Source organism: Anser brachyrhynchus, assembly GCF_964034855.1.
Source record: "Anser brachyrhynchus genome assembly, chromosome: 10".
Lineage (NCBI taxonomy): Eukaryota > Metazoa > Chordata > Aves > Anseriformes > Anatidae > Anser > Anser brachyrhynchus.
This window is the reverse complement of record NC_137705.1, coordinates 952,559-980,307: the sequence shown is the minus strand read 5'-3', so window position 1 is coordinate 980,307 and position 27,749 is coordinate 952,559. Positions and strand designations below refer to the sequence as shown.

Below are 27,749 nucleotides of genomic sequence, written 5' to 3'. Positions count from 1 at the left end.
GAAAACAAAGCAATATAGGCTGTGACATTAACATGCCACCGAAGGAAAATATTCAGAACTGTATGATATACAACACTGCTTAAAACTTTAAATGTAAACATTCTATTCATTTATTCAGTTAGTTGACACTAAGCAGACTAGTCTGCCTCAAGTACTGTAAAACCTTGCATCAGAACACAAGATATCTGTCAGGAACACCACAAAGCTTCTTAAGTGTTACAGTTATATCACTGTCTCTGACGTAGGAAGATGTAGATTTTGGCCTCCGTTTCATGCAAAACAGTGTGCTTTTACAAAGTTTCTGTGCTCTCAGCCTACATATACCTGGTACCTAATTAAAGCCCTTCCTCTATCAAACCTTCTTTGAAGTTTGATACCAACTAACTTGCTAAAAACTATATGAAAAGTTTTCTGTCTCCTTCCACAAAACATCTCGTGGTACTAGCTACACATGATACACAAGGAAAGAAAAACTCCCGGCATCTTAAGAAAACAATTATAGACATGTAAGGGTAAGGAATTATCTAAGATCCTTATGAGGAAACAAGGTAAAATATGCAAGCGTCATCAGGGACTCACAGAAATGCAAAGCCAAAAGGACTTGCAGAGATCACACGGGCAGCATTGCCTCTGATGCTCCCGAGAGCAGCACAGGGAGCGCGGGCTCAGAACTGCTCCTCTCAAGGCCACGCCGCCGTGCTGCAGCAGGGCTCAGTGGCTCTCGGGGGCTTAGGAAGCCTATCTGATAGAGGATTAGGAAAGTGCCCCACTAGGAAGTCACTGCAGAAAGCATGCTGAAACAAGGCAGGAGGGCCTCACAGGGGCATATCAAACCAAGCACTCCTCCCCGGGATAATGACACCGCTGGGAGCTGCAAGCCTGTTCAGAGGACTCCCTCCAAAGTAACTCCTCCTGGGGACCAATTTAGAAGACCCCAAAATGAAAGAAGGGACAAGTTAAACACCATTTACTGCCTGCAATGTACTCCTGCTCCTCAGTCATGGCAGGAGCCAGTGCCTACACCCTTTTGTTTTTCAAGGAAATTCAGCCCTACTGAGTTTCAGCTTGTTCACATCAGCTCAGCTCACTACTGTAACCCCTTCTTCCCATCCCCAGCCTGTTATGCAGCTTTTTTCCCTGCAGTGAACATCTAAGGTTTGCCACAATTCCTCCAGAGAAGCTGCTGCTGCTAACAGCACCTTGACTATTAACAGGGAAGCTCTGCGCTCCCAACGAAGCTGCTCCCAATGATGCTTTCCTTTGTCCTCTAATCTTCTAGGTGGAAGCATGGATTGTAATTCCAAGTTACTGATTTCCTCAAACAGAATTTAAAGCACAGAGAAATTTACCTTTCTCCTTCCTTTAAAAGGTGCGTTACAAGAAATGCCAAGTATCCCAATTTCAAGTGCAGCCCAAACAAGCCTCAGAGGAAGTCCTATAGTTAACCACTGCAAAAGAAAAGATGCATACAGTTTAAGTGGGGACACAAAATATGAAGCACACGTCGTTTTGGCTCTTGCTTTTGCTGATATGAGTTTATTATTCTGCACAACGAAGTCATTTGGAGAAGGCGTGCACATTGGACGAAATTCATGCCTATAAGAAATGCACTTCGATGTCTGCCCGAGCTAAAGCTTTGCCAGGATAGGAATTTTGCAGAGATGGTTGGCATAGCATTGAGCAGGTACACCCAAATGCAGCCTTCATTGAGTGCACATTTCTTAGTCCAAACTCACCAGCGTTAGGCAGTTTGGCTCCATTTCTTTTGTTACCAGATAGCAAGAACTCACTTCGAACTTAATCTCATAATCCTAATGACTGAGAGCACATACTGCTATAACCAAAAACCAGAATCTGTTGTTGTGACTTCAGAGTGTTATCCCCAAACCTGAGAAAAGAAGTGATGAATGATATCATTACAGTTCCTATTACACCGTCTGTTTGCAGAGCTCACACCCCACCCTGTCACTTGCACCGACAAGACAGAAACTATGGCTTAACTGAGGTAATTTCAGCTAAATCCAAAACCTCTGAAACTGACACAAAATTGAGATGCTGCTGTAGAACTCTAAGTATTATCATAAAAAGCAATAGCTGCTACTGTGATAATTGCAAAATACTATGGTGAAATTACTTATCTTCTAACCCATGCCTTGCAGACCTCTGAGGTTCTCATTTAACTGCATCGTACAGAACAAATACTGACTGAAGCTTGTCAAGACATACAAGACCACATATGCTATAGAGAGACCAACCAGACTTTGTCACCTCTTGCTTAACTGTCTGCCCTTGAAAAGATACATTTTGCTTCTAATTTAGGCCTTCTGTAGTGGGAATGTCTTTTGAATGCTAGAGAACTACAGCGACCAAAAGCTATTAATCTGCAGCGCATGCATCACCCTTACCACATTACTACTTTCCTGGTGAGAAAAAAAGGAAAAGTATTTCTGGCGTGCTCTTTGAAACGCTTGAACAAATAACTGAAGGCCAAGAGAGAGAGCAGAAAGGCCATGGAAGTACCAGGAAACATCTCTCTCTGACGTCTTCGAAAGGCACTTTTTCTATGAACCGCATCGGTTGAACAGGTTTTTGAGATCAAATAAAAGCGTAAGTCAGTCATGTAAATCTGAAAGGGAAAGCAACTACCATTTGAAGCAGTGGGGCTCAAAGCCAACAAATCAGCAGAATGGACCTCATGATTTCAGCCTTACTTCCAGTCTGCTCCTCAGATTCTTTCTACCTTCTAGAACTCTCACCACTCCCAAAGGAAAGAAGAATGAACCAACAACGCCACGCAGGATTTCACCACTGACAGGGAGCTTTCGTGGAAGGATCTCATGTACCATGGGAGAGGGGATGTGGCAGGCACAGGAGCCTTCTGAACCCGTCTGCCATGAGCAAAGCCCCTCGGCAAGGACACCACAGGCTGCGGCCACTGCTCTGCCCCCAGCTCTGGGGGAACCAGGTGGGCAGACCTCCTGCAGCTCCCACCATGTACGTGTCATGGGCAAAGCCTCTTCGTACTTGTATAAGGGATAAGCAATTTGAGGGATTTGCATGTATAGCTTTACAAATAAAAGTATGCAGTGTATTTATTTTGTTCTTCTTCTATTACCATAAAATAATAATCTGCATTTTAACAGATGCGGAAATTGACACAATATGAATTAGGCAATTTTCTTACTATCAGTAATAGAATAAGGAATGACCTAACTTCTCTGCATGCACTAACTGCTCCATCACATTGCTTTCCAGCACACTCTATTTCTTTCCGCCCACTGCATCAACACTCCACAACGCGGCTTGTTTGCCCAGCACAGAGAGTATGCAAAATCCAACCTGCACAACGCAGTCATAATAATTATTTTGGAAGACAAAAATCCCAACAGAAAAAAAGAAAAGAAAAAAAAGGGGAAAAAAAAGCGTTTTCTAATACTTTCACTGAAAAATTGTAGCTCGGATATAAAGCACGTCTCCCCAAACCTGCTGTGTAACATCCCGAGCAGTTGCAGGGCTCTCCCATGTCCCCGGCCAGGGCTGCTGCCATGGCCCCCCCGAGGCCAGACTTCACGAAGCTCGCAGAAACACCGTTACCGCAGCGGGGTACGCAGTGAAGTCGCCCATCATCCCATGTTGCCCTCAGTGAGCAGATACCTGACCCCCCCAGTACTGGCTCAGGACAGGGACGGTACCCTGCGAGGAAGGCCGGGCTGATGCAGCGGGACCCCCAGGCCTCCTCATGGCCACCCTCCAGCAGTGGGGGCACCCAAGTGGTGCAGCCACACTTACCAGCCATCCGCGGGCTGGCGATGATGGTCTGCTTTGGTCCAGTTCCCTGCGTGCTTTGTCGTGTCCTCCCCAGGAGAGGCCACGCAGGGCTGGGACAGTGGCCGGGCCCCCCACACCGCTGGCCCTACCGCAGGGCAGTGGGGATGCCGCGGCAGCATGAGGGTCAGCAGGTTGTGGGGCAGGGTGCCCCCATTTGCAGGCAAGCAGCACCCAGCCACAACGGGGGTGGCTTCAGGGCTCTGTCAGGACAGCTGGTCCCCGGCACGGTGGGCAGTGGAGGGCTCCCTGCCCCACTGCTACCTGCACGGCGGGTCACCGGCGCTGTCTGTGGCACCAGAGGTAATAATTAGGCCTTGAGCGATGTGCAAACACCTGCCGGGGACCGGGGAGGATGACTACAAGGCATTAATTTAATTTCTTTCCCAGGTTGAGGCATTGAATGAACAGTGGTCGGTTCGTCAAGGTAGCAGACATCATCTGAAAGTACGTCACTTAAAATAGCAGGTATAAAACCCTGCCTCAACACGGGGCTGAGCATTAAAGAAAGTGGTTCAGACAGGCGCAGGTGTCCCTGACAAGCATCTGAAATGTATTTAACTTTTGTGGAAATGACCCTTTCCATGACAGGCATATTTTGCTACATAATACAATAGCTCACATTTGAGCTATTTTTCTGAGACACAGCCAGATTTTCACTTTCTTAAATGTAGAACAGGACTTTATACTGTTACACAATCTCATTTTACCTTCAAACATTTCATAAAAGTACTTTTGATTCTTCAGAAACATGAGGTGCTGACAGACAAAGCTAAAAAAAATGTTTGTTTTTTTTTTTACAGGGTTGACTCTATAAAATCACTGCTCATGATTATACTTGAAAACCCGATGCTGTCTGGAGAGGACTGCACTGCTGCTCTGTGCCTGTCTCACATCTGAGCAGTGTTTGGAGAGCAGAGGGATAAAATGGTTCAGTGAATTAATTGAACTAAGTGTTGTAAGCCATAAATTAAAAAAAATATATAACAAAAAAAGCCATTATTGTGGCAAATATTGAAGGTTTTTAAAAACAATGCTGCAAGAAATCTTATTTGCTACTAGATAACGCTCAATTCCTTTGGTCTTGATTTGCAAAGGATAAGTTGAAGCTAAATTATCAAGGAATACAGTAAGTAAGTTGATATGTTTTAATCTCCTAATGTGATAGCAGCCATTGCATGACATGTTTTTCTCATGATGTGAGGTACAGTAATTTATGACCACATGGGAGAACTTCAGGCTGTGTGTTTTAGATCATCAGTTCTTCCTAGGTGGTTGATTCAAGCAGAAGGCCTATACTTCAGACATTTCCAATTTAAGTGAAATATCAAAGAATTGGAGTTGTAATCTGGTGAGTTAGAGCTAAAATTTCCAAAGTACTGCTGCAAAAGCTTCCCTAGCAAGATGGGAAGTTTCTTTCTGCTGCATGCTTCCATGCATAGGATGATTTGTCATCGTGGAGGCTCATTAAGCCTAAGGTAAACACAGATCTTCATATGTATGTATTATCAAATAGTCTTACAGGCTATACCACTAAATCACCAAGACAATTATACCTCAGTATGCAAATGCACCACTGTGTTGATACAAGGAGTCTCCAAAATGAGATAATCTTGGCTAAAGTTCTAATTTTGAATAAGCCGCTATGTTCACAGTACTCCTTTTGAGAAGAATGTTTCATGTTTGTTTGAACAGAAAAGAATAATGTTTAAAACTTCATGTACCCTTTTAGGTCAACACCTACTGCAGATACAAATTACCCCAGATTTTCCCTGAGTTGTATACCTACATTATATTTCATGCATATACGTTTGAAAGTTAGTGAACTGAAAGAAAATGAATAGATGTAGTCAGCCAGAGCAAGCATTCTCAAAGAGTTCTTTGAGATATAAGCCTGGGCTTCCCACATGTGAAGGACAGAGTACAAGGAATTCAGAGTTCAAGCACCTTCTTTTAAAAGACAACATTCCTTCCCCCATTCCCTTGTAGGGCTTGCTTGTGGCATGCTTCATGCTAATTAAACTTTGAGTTGATAAATACAGGGACTGCATTTTGACTGAATGCAAAGTCTGATTCTTCAATTAATCAAATTTCATATTTAGGATATAAGTAGAGGAGGGAAATGTCTCCAAAATATGTGGGTCCTGGTACATCGGGGATTCAGAGGAGAAGAATGTTAAAAAGGAGAATCTGAAATATCTGAAATTTTCCACTGAGTGACAGCTACACAAGCAGATTTTTGTTACAAGCAGTAACACCAAGCAGCTCCGGGTTCAAAAGTGATACAGAAAGACATTGAAGTATCCTCATTTCTGTTATTACTGAAATGGTTAAGTACCTGTCAGGCACAAAAATCTGCGAAGGGACAAAAATATGAAACAGGCATGAGAAGAGCTACAGTACAGTACACAACAAGTGATTAAACAGCATTTCACAGGCCTTGAACAACTCAGAACAACAGAATACCTTTTTTTTCAGGATTTCATCTGTTTTATACTGAATATTCGAGTATGCAATACATTACATGTATGTGGAGTGTTAGTCAAACTGCAGTATATCTTGAACATATTACAAGCAGCTCAACACACCAGTGATCATCAGTCTTTTTTTTTTGTGAAACTGAAAGTTGTTTATGGCACTGAGAAATCTAAAATCTAGGGACTCTGTATTAGTGGGAAAGTCAGGAAAATATTTTTAGAAGAGTAGAATCATCATACTTCCTAGGAAAGGAGCATTCACTCTTTAATCCATGCGTAGTATAACCTTGAGGGCAGTACTGTCAGTATGACTCGGGTCTTACCCAAAGGAACTGAATCACGCTGGTGAAGAAGCACTTCATTTTATATGCCCATCCGTTTTTTACCTTCCACTGTGAGACTGTCAGTGAGAGTTAATTGGTGGCAACTGTGATAGTAACTGCTGTAGCGTAGGAAATGTCTTCTGGGGACTCCACGAACACCACCTATTCATTGTTTTATATGTATAGGCTGCCTAGGAGAAGATGGCTGACAGTGCTCTGTGAGTACTGATGTAGATCAGATTGTAGACAGTGGCCTGCCCGTGAAGTGTTACGTATTTTATCACCTAACGACTCAAATAAAAAGATGTTATAGAGAAAGAATATTACTTCCAATATTTATGTCAAATACCTATTCACTTCCCTTTGGAAAAGAATAGGTGATTATTGCGAGCAGGACAGTTGCAAAGTAAATAAATCCTAAGTTACCTGCAGCAAATAAAGCAATTTCATTGCATTTTACAGCCTGGTAACAGTGAACCTGCCAGAATGTGCTGCCAACACACACTATTTGTGCTGAGGAACTGCCCAGTTACAAGGCTCCAGAGTTCTCTTGAAGCAACAGATTTGCGTGCAAAAAGCCTGTTTTTATCGAAAACTGGTTCTACTTTGCATAGTATCTGCCACCAGTTGTAATAAGCGTTGAATTAAATGTGAGCTGGTTATTTTCCATCTGGTTCTGAATTACAAAGAGCAGAAATTGTGAATGACGTAACTGAATAATTTATTGAGATAACTAAAATTAAAGTTAATTTAATAAAGTTTATTTTTCTTTCATACTCAGGTCTCATCAGAAAAGCACACAATATGCACCATAAGAGAAGAACATTCCTATTTTCTTCTAAACACACAACCTGACAATTAGAGAATTTAAATGGCCTTAGTAGAAGGCTTTTCCAGATGGTTGTGATGAAGTATGAGATGTATTTATTCATATCTTTACCATGTAGAAGTGAAACAGATAAGCCATTGCAGTTGAAAGCTATAGAACATCCAGGAATTCCATAAAGAGACATGAACAATGCTGAATAATACAAATGACAGGAGAATTTGGGTAAGACAGTTCCCTGTTCCCAGTAGGTTTATCATGTAAAGTGTTGGGGTATTAAAAATAGGTGGTTTGTTTAGAATTTCTAGCTGTAATTCCTAAACTCAGATGTATGTTTTTTTGCTTCTACAGTAGAGGGATAAAGGTTTGTCTTCTAAGACTTACTAATTTTGTTTATTTTTCTATAATTCAAACCACTGAAAAATATAGTATTCCCAATTCCTACGTATACGTTTAGAAATCCTTTCTGTCATTAGAGAAGTCATTCTGCTAACAGTGTCCATAAATAAGTGTAGTCGCAGAAAGCATTTTGCAAATCTAGAAAGCAGATGTGTTTGGAGTTTTTATCACGACATAATTCTTTGAGCAGGAATGAATGGAGAGAGAACCAGAGCTCTTTTCTCTGGATTCATTTTAGCTTGCAGTTCTGGAACAGATAATAGCACTCTTGGTATTTGACAGAATCTAGTGATCAGTACTGCAGAAAATGTTCCAGATCACATTATCTTTTGGACAAAATTCCAGATCAGCTGTCCTCAACAAGAAGGCAAGGTGTTCCATGGGTTTCAGATAAGCTAGGAACTCACTTGGTACCTAATGAATTGTGACATCCTATGTTGGTTTGGTTCTTGCAGTCATGTGGAAAATAACTATGAAAGGCATTGGCCATTAATAAAACAGAAAATGACACAAGCAGCACAGACAGCATTGTCTGATGATTCACTGAACTGAGAATCAGAACACGCAGGCTCTGTGACTGCAGATAACAGCAGCAGCGTGAAGGGAAGTTGCATGCTTTTTCAGGTGCTGTCACACCACTTGCAAGAAAATACAGTGCAGGGCTGCCAGAACAGGGCCTGGCTGATGGTCAGAGTAATCCAGCACTGCTGAACTACAAAACGTATAGTATAACAACAAAGACTACTCTGTGCCTAGCACCTCACTCCAGTTATGAATGCATCTTTCATTAAATAGTTATGCCTTTTCACATTTAAAACCAGTAAAAATAAAGACTTTTTGCTGATGAGAAGAAAATGTCCACTAGATTAAGGAACCGGTTATGTTCTTCACCTTTCAGGGGGAAGAAAGAAAATTCCTTTAGTGAAATCCACCAGGCTTGCAGTAGTGACGTTATTAGCAAAAACAGATTCCTGGCTATCAATTAGACAAATTTACTCTAATAGGATACCCTAACATATTGCTTCTGTGGGTTTTTTTGTTTGTTTTGTTTTAATAGCAAGGTAAAAGAACCTTAGATTTTTAAAATTAAGTTTACAATTCAATGTTGGTTTTGAAGTAAATAGGAAATCTTATGGGATGGGGATAATGGCTTCATGCTTTTGCTCGGAACATCTGCATGCATGATGCATAAAGGCCATTGCTCTACTTAGGTCTCTTGGAGACTTATTTCTCCAGAACAAGCTTTCAGATGTTTTCCCCTGGACATACACATACTTCCCAACTGTCAAGGTCACAGTCTCTACTTATAAATTCCTAAACAGAAACAAAGTAAGTCCTTCAAGAAAGGAAGTTATGTAACTGAGTATCTATAATTAAACTGAACAATGACACCAATAATCATACTTCATGAAACAAGAGCTGAAACTATAACTTGGCAAGAAAAGCGTGGCTCAGGGGACCGGGTAGAAATCAGAACTTCTTCCCTCTCTGTCTCTGGTTCGAATGTGGCTCAGTCAGAAACAGCTAATAACAGAAGTTATTTTCGTCTGGCTTATTTGATAAGTCTTTGCAAGTAATCACTTTGTCCAAATCTCATTGAGGTCAGAGAGAGCCTTTCCATTTACTTCATGTGTCTTTGAATGAAAGTACTGGTAGTAAGATTCACGTGCAGCTATTTATACTCCACACCCATTATCTTTCTTCCTGACAGTATGAGCTGTAAGGTTATGAAGGCTGCCCCTCTCGTGTACAGAATTACTCATACAGCTGTAGCTCACTTGTTAAGGTATATTGAAACTTAGCACGTGAACCATTTTTATGCTTGTTTCATGAATAAATGCTTGAGACTACGGACAGTCTCTAAATAAAGCTACAACCCATTCTTGTGTTCATCAAACACCTGCTTCATATTTGTGAGCTCTGCACTTTGCAGAGTTGACGTCTAAACAGGTGGGTGCTCTAATAATAAAGGAAACCCATTCGTATCTGGGAATCCCAACAGCTGTATGAATCACAGCTGGACCTCAGATTTGGAGATCTTTGAAATCCTAATCTTTAATTAAACTTGTAAAGGAGAACCAGTATAGTAGAAGACAAAATAACAGTAGTATTTGGAAAGAGTCAAGTGAGGCAGGATGTAAGTATATGATTTCCTCCATTTTAGATGCACCTGCTGTAATGGCATTTGCAAGGGAAGAGGTGTTAGGAGCTGGTTAGGAGCTCACGCTGCCAGTGAGGTTATTGCAGCAGCAGTGAATTACATGGGTGCAGAATCAGTGTGACTTCTGCCCCTCCTCTGCAGCAACAGCTGCTTCTAGATGAAAGCACAGGATAAGCAGAACTTCTTCTGTGTGACAGAATAAACCTGACTTATTTCTGGGTCCAAACATCAAAGGATCAAGTTGCTAAAATCCTCTGACAGCACTGAGAGCTGTGGCCACTAATTGCTTCTGTGGAGCCAGAGCAAATTTCCTCTGTCTTCACCATACTCAGCTACAGGATTGCTGCTCATCCAGCTGCAAATACCTGACAGGCAGACAGCACCTCAGGGACGGAGGGCTTTAAAGCAAAGTACAGCCATGTGTCTTTGACATGTCCACATGAAAATTCACGATGTGCTGACAATCCAGATCTCCTAGTAGCATCATGTAGTCCAGATAAAGTAAAAGCCCCAAATAAAAGGTGGCCCTGGGATACGTAAAAGTTGCTTTGGAGCAAGAGATGAAAATATTACTGGTACAAACTTAATGGAGTCCAGCACACAGACCAAATTCCGAAACAGGCAGTAACAGACATGTCACAATCTCATCCACCCAGCAGGGTTTATTATCCATGAGGTCAAATGCAGCAGGTATATTTTAAATAGAAAAGTAGATAAAAGGCAAAAGCAAGTTCAAACTGTTTGAATTCAAACAGAAGCATCCAACAGCTACTCAATTTCAATGGGATTTATGTGGCTGCTGCCTTCAGACTCCTTTGAAAGCTTTATGAATAACTACCTCCCCAAAAGGTGCTCATATACAAGTAATTTGCTTAACTAATTATCTTTAAATCATGTCCGTTCAGCACTGTTCAGCCAGCTATGGCCACATATCCTGTGGCAGAAAAGTTCAGAACACAACTCAAGTATGCAACTACAGATATGTCTTAATAGAAGCAGTATAACACATCATACGGATGTTTTCTTTAACTACTTCCAGAAAGTTTCTCTACCATATTCCCCATAGGTATAGCAGCTCAGGGGCTGGCGTGCTTATTTTAAGTGCTTGTTCATATAAGGCTGATAGAGATTTGGCCAGTGTGAGATTAAAACAGGTTAAGAGTTGTAGAACAAAACCAAACATGTTGCATGATCCTCTGTCCCTTGAATCTGAAAGCACTGTTAATGTTTTTGATCTAAAAGGATCTTTGGGAAGAAGTTGTCCGGTCTTGCACTCTCAGCTGTACCTCACCTATGGTTAAACAGCAGGTATCAGCCACCTGCAAGGAAGCTGCCAGAACCCATCCGCGGGCTGCCCCTGCAGGCACATCTCCTTCCACAGCACGGATTTCCAGTGCTAATTGCGTGTAAGGATACACAAGTATTTTTAACATGAGCAGCTTCAAGAAGAAATGCTGCTACCAGTGAAATAACAGAAAAACTGAGTTCTGCCATTTGCTGCAGCCGCAGCAGGGTTCCTCCCATGCCTTTAGCACCTCTCCGTACCTGTGTGTTCTTGTATGTTATTACTGCAATGCAATCATCTATTGTGTTCCCTGATCTTCATGTAAGAGCTTTCTGAAAAGCGTTGTCAATAGACATTTCGCCTAAATCTCAAAACATGTTTGACAGAAATTCACAGGAAGAACATTTTAAACCATTTGAAGATACTGTGGTTTGCTAATTTATTCCTATAAATATTATGCTAAAATTTTCTTCCCTTCATGCATCCACAAATTCATAAGGAGTCAAACTTTACATCTGATACAGGCATGATTTGAATGGCCCTGCCAAGGAACCTGTTGTATGCGCTTTATATAAGATTAGAAGCAATTTTAAATATAGTTTCATGATACTCATTTAGTAACTACTAAGATTTTAACATAATTAAGGGAGGTTTTATCCTTTGTGTGCTATTACTTGGAATTTGAATGAGTTAATATTTTGCCATTGCAGCGGTCCTCCCTCTGACTTGCACCACACTGAGGCTGTTACTGGAGTGGTTTGCAGGAACAAAAGCAGAAATACATCCCTTGAGAGTCACCTAGCAAAATCCCCTGAAGCAGAGTGAGGCGTCTCATCATTGACAACAGAAAGACAAAGAATACACTGCTCTCCAAATCATTGCTCCGCGGAGATTCACAATCTACAAGATGTAAAAGGACACGAAGAAGATGACTTTTGTATTGCTTTAAAATCATTGATAGCAAAGGCAATGCAATTGAAGCAGCACTTGCCCTCAGCAAATTCTGTAAATGGCCTTTAGTATTTTAAGAACAGGGCAGCAAAGGAAAATGTCCAGAAAAGCAAAATCCATTCAGTTTACTGTCTGTAGGGATGCAGCATCACTGCTTGAGGTATTAACAGCAATCTCAAAAATCCTGACGTATGATACAGATGGTATCATTGAAAGCCACGCACTGTCCGCCCCAGTTAGCTGCCTTGTCCATTTGCATGACTGGAAACAGCTTTGGAAGACATAAGAGGTCACACTCATTTCCGTGGGACAGATTTCCAGTTACAGCAGTCAGGTTCCACTAGATTCATACATTGCAGTTCATAAGTGACTAACACAGTAAGGACTGAGGGACTTTGGGTGCGTTTCAGCTTTCACTTTTGTGAATCACCAGGAATAAAAGTAAATTTAAACAAGTACTTTACAGCTGTAACAGTTTGCTAGCTTATTCTTTTTTTCATTATTTTCATTTTCTGCCACTTGAGTAAATAATTCATTTTCTATCTTGCTTTTCACAGTCAAGCTTCCTTCCTTCCTATTCCCATTCCTTCCTACACAACTCTTTCCCTTATCCTCCATCCTCCCATATAGGGTGACTTGCAGCACAAAGCAGAAGGGAGGTTTTCCTCAAAGACTTCAGATTTCTGTGTCTCCAAAGTTATTTTCCACCTTTGTATTATCCAAAAAAAGCTGTTGCCATATTTTGATTCTAGGAAAAATGGGAAGGCTTACCTGACACCTTTTAAGAAAACACTTAAATGTTGTTAAATAAAAGTAAGCCTCAAGCAACTTGTGGTGATGAGGTAAAAATGTGTATCAACATTCCTATGTGAGTCCAGTGTGACTGCCAAAGTTCCAGTTCCTCACTCAGCACATCAAAATAAGCTGCCCGAAAGCAGAGCTACTCTTAGCTGGATTTGCGCCACTGTATTGAACAGGAGGACAAAAGCAGGAATGGCATAAAAATATCTACCCATCCATTCATCTTCCTGCTGACAAATGCTTTGGGCTGGATGTCTGAGAGGATGACACAGACAATATAAGAAAACCTTCCTTGGCAGGACTCCAGCCAGTTGGTATTTCTGGTTTTGAGAAACTGCACCAAAGGTAACAGAGCAACCTTTCCATTTCAATTTTTCACGTTCCCATGCGTGCGTTTTTTTCATCTTGTTGAAGTCCCACCCGCCCAGCCCAGCCGTAACGCCGGCTGCAAGCCTGGAACAAAGCCTTCTCATCAGCTTCTCCTGCTGGAACGGAGTGAGAAGCGGTGGAAATGTGAAACAGGCAGCGGTCACAGGCACGGCAGCTCTCAACAGCCCCAGCTGGCCCTGCTGACACTCCATCAGCCAGCCTCCGACAGTTCCCCAAGACAAGAACAAAGCACACAAGATCCAGCCCTCAAAGAACTTCTGTGGGTCAAAAGCAGCCTGATAAATCACGTTCCTTCTATGCACATGTTTATTCCCAGCACTTGTTCTTCTCTGGTGGTGCCCTTTGTGGTTGAGTCAATACTGACAAATTCTGGGTTTTTAGTTCACTAACCTAATAAAGTTTGTGAGACTGAAACGATTTTGTGGTTATACAGTGAACAGACAGTTTGGGGCGGTTGTTTTCTCTTGTCACTGACAGAGCTACAGCCCCCCATAAGGTTACCAAATACCTTCAGGGTTCTTTTTTTGCTCAGGTCTCTGTCAAGTTTATGAAGCCTTGTAACACTTATCTGGAATTTCCAGATGTCCCTCTGTACCCTGAAACACTTTTAGATCAGGTTGTATGTCATCTGGAAATCCCAGCCAGCCATCTGAACAGGGCACCCGCAATTAAAACTTGGTCTCCAGGAGGTGCTGAACAAAACTACCGTAATTCATTTCTCTTAGCTTCAAGGACCAAATGAAAACAAAGGGCTTAATTCAACTCTGGAAGGCAAAATAGTCCATTGACTTTAGGGGAAAGCAGAGTTGAAATTAAAATGGGATTTTTAAACTGCTACGGACCAGATGTTTTGTATTATGGCTACAATAGCTTCTGCAGGATATTATCTGCAAAGTCCTTTTGGGATCTTGTGCAGCGAGAGATACTATATAAACACTGATATTAATTATCCTGCTATTGTGAATGCTTATCAGTGTTCTGGAATTTCAGATGTCTCATGTTAACATTATGGCTTTTAAAATATGGCTTACATTAAAAACAAGTGGTTTTGCTTTCAGTCCCAGGAAGTACAGAACAATAATCTAAATAAGAAGGGGACCTACTTGGACTGGAGTGTCAGCTCAAGGAAACAAAGCAGCCTGGGGGAACCTTTGCACCAAGCCTCACAAACCAACCCTCCCCTTAGGTCTGTGAACATGAAAGGCTTACATAGCTCTACCTGAACATCATTCCTGGCAATGCTGTGAGTTCATGTCCCAAGCTTTTTTTTAAAAAAAAAATAACATTTATGAATAAATATTGTAATCACCTACAGATTTTCTTCATTAGTTCTAATTCTTCAGATATATCTTAAACAGATGCCAGTTAGCACTAAATGCACCTTGAGCTGTAGTAACTGGCAAATTCTCTAAAATATCATTTACAACGCTCAGTTCCATTAGAGATCAATACTTTTCCCATAAATCCCACCTATTTTCTTAACTCTAAAGATCCCTTAAAATTTGGCAGTTATGCAGCCGCTTGGTGAGTAGTTTAACAGCTGCCTTACATTAAGTGTTTTACCACAGTGCCACCTGGTGGGGCTCTAGAAGTGAAATCTTTCACTAGCGGCTGGTTGGGCACTAACAGACATTTCGGGGAAAGCAGTAATGCGAGCCCTGCCGTCCAGACAAGGAGGAAATGGAGAAATGGGATTTTTGTTCTTCAGTGCTGCCTACAGTCTCAGCACATGGAAAGAGTAAGCACTGTCTCCAAGAATGCAGTGCAGTGGCAGCACCGGGCATATTGGAAAACCATCAGACTGGAATCACAGAAGAGTAAAGAGATGCACAAGATACGTACAAATATTTGCAAGTGTTACTGCTTAACACGTTAACCCTATTCAAGTAAGATGTGCTTACACATGTAGCGTGCTAACAAACGTAAGCCAAGCTTGCAAGTTTATTACTGCTTGTGGTGCTCCGTAGTCCCCCCAGGTTTTGGCATGGCGAGGCAGTCCCGAGGTAGTGCCCATGGGGCTGCAAGCTGGAGAGCAGCTTGGCCATTCCTGGTTCAGAGCTAGAACCTAGAAGTACAGCTGAAATCTGAACAGCGATGGGAGTCAAGTCTTCTATTTGTCTTGGTGTCTGGGTGCCAAACCAGCAGAGGAGTTGATCAGTTCAACTTTCAGCCCCTGAATGCTTCTTTTTAACCACTGTTTTGAGCACACTTATCTGTGTTTTCTTCAAGTCAGATCACTTCTGAAATGAATCTCCTTGTCATTTTCACTTAGTCCTTTTAAGTCTGTGTTGCAGAGTGGTTTTTGAAAGGCTGTGTCAATTACTTTCAGGTAAAACCAAACCAGATGCATCCAGCAGCACACTTTGTGCGCTCCAGCTGCTGCTCTTAGTTCACAGAGAAAGAAGAGAAGTTGCATCCTCAGCACCAGCTGCCTCAATCTGCAGTTCCAGCCCTCCTGAATTTCACAGAATTTTTACTTCATACTGTAGAAAAAATCTAGATAACACTTCCTGATTACTACTTATAATATTGGTGGTAGGTGGACGGTTGGACGAGATGATCTTGGAGGTCTTTTCCAACCTTGATTCTACGATTTCTCCTTTCATACTTCTGAACTTTCTGAACTCCAGTATTGCATCTGCTTATCTTGATGCATCGTTTGTTCTCATAAGTCACAAAAGATAGTTCATTACCCTATATTTGAATCACGGTGGTGCCACTGTCTACATTTTCTAAGCTATACATTCAAGGAAAAAGAAAGATTGTCACATAATAACAGAATCTCTATGCATCTGTCCCACCTCACTCAACATTGTTCCTTTCATCTTTGCTATGAAAAATCATCTATCCAACAGATACATTCAAGTCTTTTGTGTAGCGCTGGGCCACAAAAACAACAAAAGTCAGTTCATAGAGGGCTTTGTCCCAGTTACTATTATTCCTTTCCGTAGGCAATCCTTCTCAGCACAACTTCTAACAATGAAAACATCAGTCTAGTATGGAGAACATTGTGCTTCACTGTACAACCATTACAGATATCTTGCACAACTTTCCTCAAATACACCAGCATCTGACTCAAATCAGTATGCGTGGGGTAGCAGCACTACTTCCACACCTCACAAAAATTAATTTATTTGTGACTGGAGCATTAGAAGTGCATCTGCAGCTAACCTGGAAGACCAGTGGCATCCTTCCAAAGACCTTTCCAGTAAAAGGAAAAAGGCAAGTTCATGCAGTAAACTGGAGTGCCTTCTTGGTTTTGTGGATTGGTATGATTTTTGTCTCAGTGGAACTCAAGACTTATCAGAAAGTGCATCTGAGCACTGGATTGATGCATTTACCTGATTTCCTCTGCCACACAGAAAACCTCATCTTAAATACAGATTCAGAGATTAATGTAGATTAACCGAATTAACTGAATCTATATTCAAGTGGTTCAGTAGGAGCCACTCTCACCACAGCTCCATCCTAGGAGCTGCCTACAAAAGCATGCTTCAGTGCTAAAAAGGCCTGTACACCATCTAATTATGTGGGAACAACTCCTTGAACTTAAATGCCAGCTCATTTTTCAGTACCATTCTTTACTGTCATAAAGAGAGAAGCCAGGATCAGCTGTCCTGTTACCTGTGACAGCACTAATACTTGTGGTCAAGACAGCAGTCATTCTGGACTTAAATTGCTGCAATCTAACAAATATCATGCCACAGCTGATTACTCATCTGAATATGGCTAAGCAAAAGTCATTAAAGGCACATTGAATTTGGCATGACCAGATCCACACATTACAATGCAGTAATAAAAATTTGTACCAGTGCAATTTAGTTAAAATCAGAGCATTTGTGTGTTCAAAGTATTTGTGAAATATACAAGTAAGCAATAGCTATAAAGAAAATAGCCTAATTGTATAAACATTGATTTTTTTTAAAAAAATAATCATGCAGTATCTCCATCAGGCACTCATCTAAGGAGAAAGGAGGCATTCTGAGTAGCCACACTCTAATAGGCGAAATATCTCAGCCTTCAGGCTATAAATCAACTTCTAATTGTTGAAGACTAAGGAGGGAGTTTATGTAGAGATTACTTTATGCTCAATTCTCTGAGAGTTTTCTATTGATTTAAAAGTAAGGTCAAGCTCTAGCTGCCTGCTCCAGGGTTTCCTCTATGAAATATCTGTGTTTGATCATTGCTAGGTAAATAGAGAATTAAGAGAATGCCTAAGAGAAGGCATTGAATCAGGAGCAAGAAATAGGAACCAATAGAGTCTGTCCTTAAGATACCTGTTGTCATGATTTAACATGTAGTGAGAATAAATAAATACAAAATATAATATTATACATTAAAGTCTTGCCTATAAAGGGATGCAGTCTAATTAAGAGCAGCAATGAGTAAAAAGCTGGATGGCTGGGCCAGGCTGGAAACCCAGTAAAGTCAGCTTATTTACTATCAACAGCACAACCAGGACTGCAGTTCCTTCACTGTCGGATGTGAATCTGCCCTATAGCATGCTGCAGGGCTTCGTCTCTGTCCCCTGCACTCCTTTTCAAGTTACAGTCCTGCCATTTTTACATCAGCATTAAAGGGTGGAAGGTAGGAGCTCCCTGAAGTAGCTCATCTCAGAGCTGCCCTGGAGATCATACCGCAGTTTAGTGGTGCCCTGAAGGTAAGACAAGACCAAGGAACACCAAGCCTTTGATCTGAATGCTCATCCAGGGCTTCTGCAGTCTCATCTTGGAACATGCAAATTGTGACTGCTGGCTAAGCCCAGGATCAGTGTGGCAGTTCCAGAACAGCTGGTAGAGGGGTGAGCAGCACCTTCCCAGTGACATTTGCTGTCAAAACCTATACCTCAACATCTTACTGCATATCAGCAAGCTTTTAATGGTACCAAAACACTCCTCTGCCAATACATGAGCCTTTAGTTGGTCAAGGCTGCTCAGCTGGGGACACCCTTTGGTAGCCTTTAGTTATAATGGGATACAGGATAAAGAGCTGAAATACTTTGGTGTCCCAGGCCTCATTTTATGGACTTGCCATACCCTAGGGTGAGAAGTGGCCCCACATAATTCAGTTACCTTATACTGCACTACTTAAAATCAAGCCCAAAATAATACAGTTACAAATCCTTAAGAAATGGGTGAAAAAATAGGATTATTCTACTCACAATGTGGTTGCAGCAAAGAGATCACTTTTCCTTCACCCTGCTGACATCGTAGCTCACTCCTGGTGCAGTACCAGCGAGGGTCTGCCGTCATGCACCCTGCCTTTCCACCTCCCTCCCCACAGAGCAGCACACGTCAGCTTTCACACCGACCTTCCCTTCGAGCCTGCAGGAGGTGATGCCCAGGCCCCTGACCCAAACACAGGCAGTAGTGACGAGGCCACGCTGACTTTGCACATAAAAGTAGCAGATAGAGCAATGAGCAATTGCTATAGGTACAGATGTCTGCCTAATGTCAGAACAAGCTTAGATAAGTTCAGAAGGAAGCAGGTGCTTGCCTTAGATCTGTTAGATTAGCACAATGCTGTATTGCCCAGCATTGATACCCAGCAGCACCACAAACATCACAACTCATCACCACGTATATAAAAGTGCTTATGCCAGTGATACAGACCTTTTGCCCATAAAGCAAACTAATGTCTGACCGGTATGAAAAATGAAGCACCCAAACCCACTGCAGAAAACAAGTAATCTGTCACGTATGCTGAGGGCCCAGGACTAAATACTTCTTTGCTAGAAAAGAGATTTGCTGAATCTGCAATATACAGATTATGCCTGTCTTTTACAGCCCTATGACAGAGTGATTGCCGTTGTAGCAGAGATGAACCTCAGACTTGTTCTGCTCCCTCTTTAAGTTGGGGACTACCTGAAAACCTTCATAATCCCCTGGGGAATTATAGTCCATTATACCATGAGCCTTCTCGCGCATTTAATAGGGCGGCATGCAACTCTTCACATCAATTAAGTGTAAAATTCTGTTCCCTACCTTTAGTGGCTAGTTGGCATTCTTCAGAAAGAAATGTAGCGTTCCCAAGAGTTTACGTCCTGTCTGTATCCATTAAAACCGTGTGCAATGCATGCATCTAAATGGGTTCGCTGTATATAGGTTGCTGTTGCCTGTCAACAGAGATTGGATGGGATTAGTATTTAATCAGCATAGTTAGATGGTCCTCTTCTTAGACATCCAACAGCAGTACATGCACATAACATACAACAGTACTGGAATGGAAATGCTTTCCCTATGACAGCTGAATTCCCCAAATTCAGGCCTGGCTACAGCATGTAAGAACAGATGCAGGACCAGAGCACTGAGCACTCACAGCCTGGCAGGAGCCGGCTCCAATCTTCCTATTCACACCCTTAATGGGTATCACATTAGCCAGAGCCTACTCACACAGAAAGATGTCTCTAGTCAAGAGTTAATTATTAATAGATAAATTCAATAGAGAGATTTAACAAAAGATTAATTTAACAAAAGATAAGATTAACCCAATTCAGGTATTTCAAACACAGATCTCTACATTAGTCTGTCTGGCTCTTCAAGCATTTCTTTCATGTCTACTGCTATGTATCTGGGTACTCCATCATAACTTGGCTACTGCACTCCTCCTCCTGTTATCTGGATGTTAACTTCTTTAGGAAGTCTTAGCTTTGGGGCACACTAACACTTTGCTATATCGCTGGTTTTAAAACTGTAAGCTTCTCTGAGGAACAAGAAATAGCAAGTTGCAGCATCAGGACGCAGTCCATGTGCCCGGTACAGAAGGAGATTTATACTAGCAGAACTTACACTGCTGATCCAGAGGAATAAAGTCAGATGCCCAGGAAGGCAAGCAGGGCAGACCAGGGACTGGGCCAGCTCCAGCCAAGAGCGGAGGTGGCCAGTCAGGGAAGCAGGTCCAAAGCCAAGCCATGAAGCCCACCCACAGGCTGCGGTCAGGATGGGGCCCAGCGATCTCCAGGCAGGTCCATGCTGGTGAGACAGGCTTGGGGTCCGGGTGGGAGGTAAACGCACAGGGTCTGCCTGTGGCCAGGCTGGAGCCCAGCACACCCCGGGACAGCCCAGGAAGGGGCTGAGCCCCCTCACTGGGCATAAATAGGCTCCGGGCCCCCAGGTGCACGGAGCAGGTGAGGCTGCTCAGGGCTGTTAAGGCTCATTAATGCCCTCGGGGCCCTGGCACGGGGGATGAATAAGCACATGAAAAGGCTGCTCCTGCCCTAAAGAGCCTGTCTAACGGGGGGGAGGGCTTAAGAGCAGGGTAAGGTGTCGGGGTTTTTTGAGAGCTAAATGTTGGTCCAGCTGCATGTGATTATAGATGCTTTTCAGTTTGTTTCAGTCATTTAACCATCACTTCTGCCTGTAGCAACTTTTCCAGAGCAAATCAGAAGATGCCAGACAAAGCAAAATATTACAAATTATCAGAAAGATTTTACTCTCTCTACTTTTTCACCACTTTTTTTTCTGTAGTTAGTCTCTTTATGCTGCAGAGTGATGTTAACATTTCCATTTCTGTATGGAGAAGCTAAGTTTGTTTGCTGAGAACATAACTGGCTGCTTCTCCTCCTGACTGGCAAAATCCCATTTCAAAAATCCATAAATAAATGCTACTAATAAAGAGACACAAAGAAGCCATCTGATTAATTTGCAGTGAAAGGCCAAAGAAACCACAAATTGTAGGATGGCTGGTGCCATTTTGCTGTTACAGGTGGCATATAAAAAGTCTAAAATAAATGTGTTTTCTTTTCAAAGAAATATTAAAAAAAAAAAAAGATTCCAGTGTCAGTATCTCCCTTGTTTCTGTTTTTCCTTCCTTCCTTTAAATGTTTCAAGCTCTAAATTTGTTCAGCAACTAGGAAAATACTTGTAAAGCCCATTTAATATTTACAGATATTTAGTGGCAGGAATAGCAACTTCCTTTTACATTTCCCAGCGGACGCTTCATGCTTCATATTTCACCGAGCCTGTCACAGCGCATTACATCACTCTGGGAAGCCGAAATAAAGATGAATCATTTGTGAAGCTCCTGTATCTCCTCCTGGTCAGCTTTTCCAATCGCATCAGAGTAAACTGATAAAGAAGCAGAAGGCTCCCCTCACGATGAACGGATAAGGTCTCAGATGTACTGCTAACGGGCCATTTTTCAGAGAAAAGGGGCCGGCATAGGAGAGGCATCCAGGAGCTGTTCTGGCTTTGAGCTTTTCCCCCATCCCCTCCACTTTCCCCATGAGTGCAGCAGTGCTTGGATGTCCTGCCCACGTGAGCGCCTCCAGGAGCTGACCGCCGACCACCGCTCGCGCTGGGCACCGGGGAGGAGTGGCACGCGGCACGCGGCACGCGGCACGCGGCATGCGGCACGTGGCATGGCCAGCCCCAGCTGGGAGCCGCGGCACCTGCAGGCTGCGGGTTTGGTGTCCATCCAGCTGCCAGCCCATCGCCCACCGCCGTGCTCCCAGCCGCCCGCCGTCCCGCCGCCACCTCTCGCCTGGCAGCAGTCTTTGACGCGCCGTGCTCGGTAGCGTAAGGAAACGCTCAGCTTCTCACCCATGGTGCTGTGGATTTAGTGTTGGCTTTTGGGATCCAAAGATAGTTTTAGCTGATAATATCAGAGGGGCAGCCGAATAGAAATAAGGAAGAGGTTTAATCCTGAAGGTGAGGCACAGCAGAAGCAGCTGCGAATACCCGTTTTTCAGAGGAGAGAACAAAACATTTCGGTGGCACGCCGCTGGCCACCTTTCTGCCTCCTCGGTCCCGTGTGTGTCAGCCCCAGCCCCAGCGTGCCCCCGGCACGGAGCTGCCCCAAGGGACGGCTCCACTGGGCAGCCGGGCTGCCGTGGGAAGTCTGTGTCTGCTTCTGGGCTGCCACGGATGTCCGTGAGATCTGGGGTCCTCTCGCGTTTTGGCTCCCTTTTTCCCAATGTTTAAATTTGGGTGAGTGTTTCTGGTGGGATGGCAAGCAAGTTATCTGTAGTGACTGTGAACATCAAAATGAGTTTTGAAAGGAGGAGAACACAGACATAAAAATATTATTAGAGGAATTATATGGACAGCAATTTTATGTCAGTACAAAGGATCTTGTACAATTATAATTTTGGAGTTGGACTCAATGATCCTTGTGGGTCTATTCCAGCTTGGGATATTCTCTGATTCTATAATTTTCCTTTACAGATAATTTATTTTTCACTACAAAATCCAAAGTTCTTTTAATTACAGAGAAGGGTCTTTTTTTAAAAGCTATATAAAGTTGTTCCCTGAATCAGTATTAAAAACGCACTCTGTTTAAAAAAAAAATGCTGTTACATTTTTGTTCTCTGTAACACAAACAGCTTTTTTGTGCGTTTTTATTTTATTTTATTTTTTACTTTAAAAGTAGCATGTAATTAATCATGGATAAGCGTATGTTTCTGACTTCTATCAAGGCACTTGATTTATTTTTTTGCTTCCTTAAAGGCAAACACTGTTTATACCAAATTATAGCAAAAGTTTATGTTATAAAACATGCAAAGTAACTAGATAAATCTGTAAAATTAATAATATATCTGCCGTGTTTTGACATTGCCAACTTACAGCTTGAGCTAATTTCTGCTGAGGTTAGTGGACACTTCACCCACTGAAAGCAACAGAAGAATTACTGCTGCCTCCTCTGGAACAAGCAAAACCCCAGTCCCAGGATATGTGATAGCTGCTGTATATCAGGAATATCACAAATCGGCGTGAAATTGAAGCAGTTACACTGAAACTGTAATTTCTTATCCACGATTTTCCTCGTATATTTGAGTCGCGTGTCAGGGCAGGTGGAATCCTGCTCGCAGCAGCAGAGGAGCAGCCAGTGCAGGCTGTGTGTGATGACAAACTGACGACCTTAACTGAACCGTGTAGAGGAAAACGTCAGTCGTACAGCCTTGCAGAGACCACGAGTGCACGGATAAACCTCTTTCACCCACACCTGTGCCTCAGGGACATCCTGGAGTTAAAGTACATGGACTGCAGGCACCGACAATGCACGCAGTCTAAAACAAAGTAGAAATATGCATGTAAAAGTCCGATATATAAGAAAATGTGAACTTCTGACTTCCTGACATTTTCACTCTTGAGGTCTCGGCACAGCTCTGGCCCGGTACCCGCGGGAGCTCTGTGGAGCGCCGTGCCCCAGCAGCCCGAGGGGACGCGCGGCTCTGGCCTTTTCCCCTCCGACACGCGGGACATAAATCAGGAGGGGGACGTCCGCGTCCAGCTGGAACGCCGCTGCGAGAACATTTCTCCTCTCTTCTATTTTTAAGGGACAGAGATTGTTCTCTAAGGAGTGAACAAGAAATATGTAAAGAATCATCCAGGCTCACTTACGGAATATTTTTTCGTTACTATCTAAGGCGAGGTCTCTGTATGGTGTTGTCAGATGGTCAGATTTTCCATCTTCAGAGCCAAACCTTTCAGTACTTTCTCAATCAAAATTCCAATCGATCTGTCATTGCTCATTTTAAGTAAATACAATCAGATTAAGGCCAGGTTTCAAATACGAGTGAAAGCTCTTTGGAGGGTGGGTTACCACGTGCAATGCTTGCCCAGGTTTTGCTGGAGAAATGCTCCTGCTGATGGCAAGTCCTGGCTCTGCTTTCGGAACATGACTGGTGCAAAGAAGCGCTGAGGGGAGCGCGTCTCTGGGGCACGCAGTGTGCCAGCCCTGGGGACCCCTCCTCTTTGCCCCACGGCGCGGCACCCCCGGGAGGGGGCTTTACACAGCCTTGGCGGTTTACTCGCCTTCTCGGTCTTCTTCAGTTCTTTCAAAAATGAGGGCAATACAAGCTCAAACAAGTTCTCCTCCAGACAATGCAATCTGTTTTGACACGCATGGCATGACAGGGTGGTATAAAGCCTTTCCCTTACCGCAGAGCTGTCAGTTCTCTTCTGCAACCTGTGATTATTTTTGTGGAATATATTTTAATATATACACCCCGAATGCTTAGAGATCACCTGCATGCCACTTTGCCGCAGGCATTTCCAGGCCATGGCACCCAAGCCCCCTGTACCTGGTCACCTGTGATCCTGGTGCTGCCCCTACATCTGCCCGGTGGGTTGCGTAACTGGAATTAAAATTGTACGAGGAGCAGCCCTGGCATGAATGTTAATCACCAGTGGTTCATCCTGAGAAACATGCTGCAAATCCCTTTGAGCCCTGCCTGTTTCAAAGAATAAGAGAGGATTAGGGAGAGACTCGCTCAGCTCAGTTTGTTTTTACTGGAGCAAAGTTCCCCACTGGCTGCCGGCAGCCGAGGAAGCGAACATCACATTTACATACACAGTCTTCCACGGGGAAAAATCTCTGATATCGCAGCACAAAGTCGTAACGCGCCAGATGGCACTTGCTGCTGGCTGCACGGGCTGTGCTGCTCGCTGGGGGCTGCCAGCAGCCGGGGCTGAGCCGCGGAGCCCCTGGACCAGCAGCACAGGTACCGGCATGGCCGGCTGCCCGGCCCCCGGCTGCTGCAACAAGGGGCATTGGGTGCCAAAGCCACCGCAGAAACATTCCCGTTGAGAAGGAGTAACGGGCTCAGGTGTTTTCACCTGAAGAACAACTTCTGGGTGGCCTTTGAAGAGGTGCAGATGCAACCAGTAGCCCTCATCCCCCAGAGGAAGCACGTTGGGTCAGATCTTAATGAGAGTTTTGCCGTTGCATTCAGGGGCACAGGACTTCACCTGCAGGAGGCGGTGTTAAAAACCATGTATTTTAAATGAGGCCTTTATTTTCAGACATGCCCAAGGGTCAGAGAAATTTGCTGAAGGCTCTGACAGAAAGAATCTCACTTTTGTTTTTGGCATCCACACAGAGGAGTCCACGTCTCTGACAGAATGGCTTAAAAATCAATGTAGGAAGATTTTTTACAAGAAACTGTAGCCCGGAGCCCCCTGACAGCAGGACCAGCGAGCAACCGGTGCAGGTGCACAGAGACCTCGGTCACCTTCCACACCGCCAAGCTCCTATTCGTGGGGCCAGGTGGCGAGGAAGCAGCCAGAAGAAAGACCCAGACCCAGCTGGTACCTTCCATAGCCTGCACACCTCTCTTTCATACAGAGAACGAAAGAATTAATATTTCTTTTCCTCCTGGTTCACAAGGCTTATAGGCAGCCTGCTCTCTGCTTGTGACACCACTGAGTTGAAACCAATAACAGAGCAAAGACCACACAAGGTGAACCAGTGTTGTGGTCTTGAGCCCTTACGTGTCTGATCCAGTGAACTGCGGCTGCGTTGTAATTGAGATGGAGGAATTATAACGCCAGTTGAGGAAAGACCTAAACAATTGCAGATATTGGGCTGGATTTAGCTGGGATGCTGACACAGCACCATGGGGTCCCGCTGGGCAGGACAACTGATGGGTGGGCCCTAGAGTGCCACCAGCTTCCCTCGCCTCCCAGCCAGAAATGGCTCCCCAAAATACTTGGCTATGTGATTTCATGTTTGCTCCGAGGTATTTTATACACACTTCTCATGAATATTTAGCAATTTACTTGGACATTTTTGTAAATCAATTTTAACCAAGTGGGGAATATTTTCATAAAACTAATTTTGAACTTGCAAATCCAAACGTTCATGCTGGAAGCCTCATTAGAAGAATTACAAGTAATATGCCATTAATGTGTCCAACAAAAAGAAATTAATTCTGCAGATGAACTACAAATGAACTTCAGATCAAGAATTGTCTGCAGAAATCACACTGTGATGAATAGAAGAATAGTGAATACTGGCAATGCAGGGCAAGAAAATGAGGTAGAATTTATTGAATAAATTACTTCTGTTTTTGCTGGAGTTGCGGTCAAGAGACTGTTGGGCTGAGTCTGCCATTGGAACTTGTTCTATTACCGTAGGAATAAACAGTTTTTGTTTTCATTTCTTGACCCAGCATTTTCAGCTCTGATTAGTTTATTTTTCAAGATGGTAAGGAAGGGACAGGGATAGATGGGACTGAGAGAGCAACATCAGGCTAAAACCAGCTAGCAAAAATGAGGATTGTTAAGAAAAAATGAGATCCAATGGTGTGTTTTTCATATCCTGATGTGTGCCTCGCTCAGGTGCAGCGGGACAGTCCCTGCCCTTCCATAACTGCCCCCCTGTGTCCCCCCACCTGTGGGTTGTGGCCGATGCCCTTTCTTCGCTCAGAGGTTTCAAGTGACAAGCATCTCCTTCTTCATTGCTTCGCTCAGTGAGGAGGTAAGGAGTTTCCCACTGAAATGCTGAAAAGCTGAGACATGAGTGCACTGCCCACGAGGGAAGGGAGCCCTCGCCGACAGCCGTCCCCATCGGGTTCCAGCGCACCGCTCTGCGCCCGCCTCAGACATCACCAGGACCACGGGAGCACAGACCTCTGCAGAGGGACTCGCCACGGCACTTCTGTTCCTGTCGGTGGCAAAAGAACAACGTTTGGCGTAAAGGCAGAACGCTGCTCACGAGCCCGCTCCGCTGCCCCATTTGGGTGGGTTTTCGGTGGGAGGTCGGCACATCCCTTCCTCGGTGGCGGGGCTGCAGCCGGGGCCAGGCAGGCTCACGGCGGGTGCAGGAGCACGGCACAGCTCAAAGTGGGCACGAAATCTACAATTAAGAGGAAGATTTTGTCTACGATTTTAATTGCTGTCACGTGTTTCCCTGCATTTCTTGCACGACTCTCTAGGTGGCGGGTGCTACCTTGCCTGATGGAGTTATTACAGAGCATTTCCTTATTACTTGGGTGTGTGCCTCTTGGTTGTAATTTACACCTAAAGGATGAGCGTCAGGGTACGGATAGATGTTGTCATTTGATCCATACAGAGCAGTACATCGCCATCCAATATCTCTTCGTCCTTAGGCCGGATGCCCTGAGGAAGGGGAGCTCCCCACCGGCAGCGTGCAGACGGCGAAGCCAGCCCCGTGTGCGGTGAGCAGCCCGCGGGCTCACGGGGATGCAGCTGAGCGACCCGGCTTTGGGGTTTGTTCGCCTCTTTCTCTGCAGCTGCTGAGGGAGTTCCTGACCGTATTATTCCGCATTGCTGCAAACTTGACTCTTGTGTATCTGGTGATCACACTATGCATAAGTAACCAGATGTTGTCCTTTCAATTATGCATTTAAAAAAAAAAAAAAGACTTTGTTGTTCGATAAAGAGAAGGGTGAATAATAGCTCTAGTTGAAGTGATGATCCTGTTTTATTCAGAAGTCTGCTAGCCTACAAATGCTTCCATGGATTTCAGTAAGATGCAATTCGCATATGAGCATTAGCCCAATTTCTGATTTCTCAAGATTTATAGAAAACCAGTACTTCTGAAATACAGAAACAAACCTGATAAATGG

General features: G+C 43.6%; 1 long non-coding RNA gene across 16 annotated transcripts in view; it reads right to left on the bottom strand.

Annotated features, from left to right (window-relative positions):
- LOC308200232 overlaps positions 1–25,459 on the bottom strand; it is a 154,737-nt gene extending 129,278 nt beyond the window's left edge. For 13 of the 16 annotated variants that reach the window (XR_013955346.1, XR_013955347.1, XR_013955348.1 and 10 more), the window contains exons 1-2: positions 20,227–25,459; positions 19,423–19,553 (exon numbers count right to left, since the gene is read on the bottom strand). This is a non-coding gene — a long non-coding RNA (uncharacterized lncRNA). Of the gene's footprint in view, positions 1–1,349; positions 1,449–19,422; positions 19,554–20,226 lie in introns of all 16 variants that reach the window. The other 3 variants (XR_013955343.1, XR_013955344.1, XR_013955345.1) reach the window with 1 other exon arrangement.
- Positions 25,460–27,749: the final 2,290 nt, after the last annotated feature.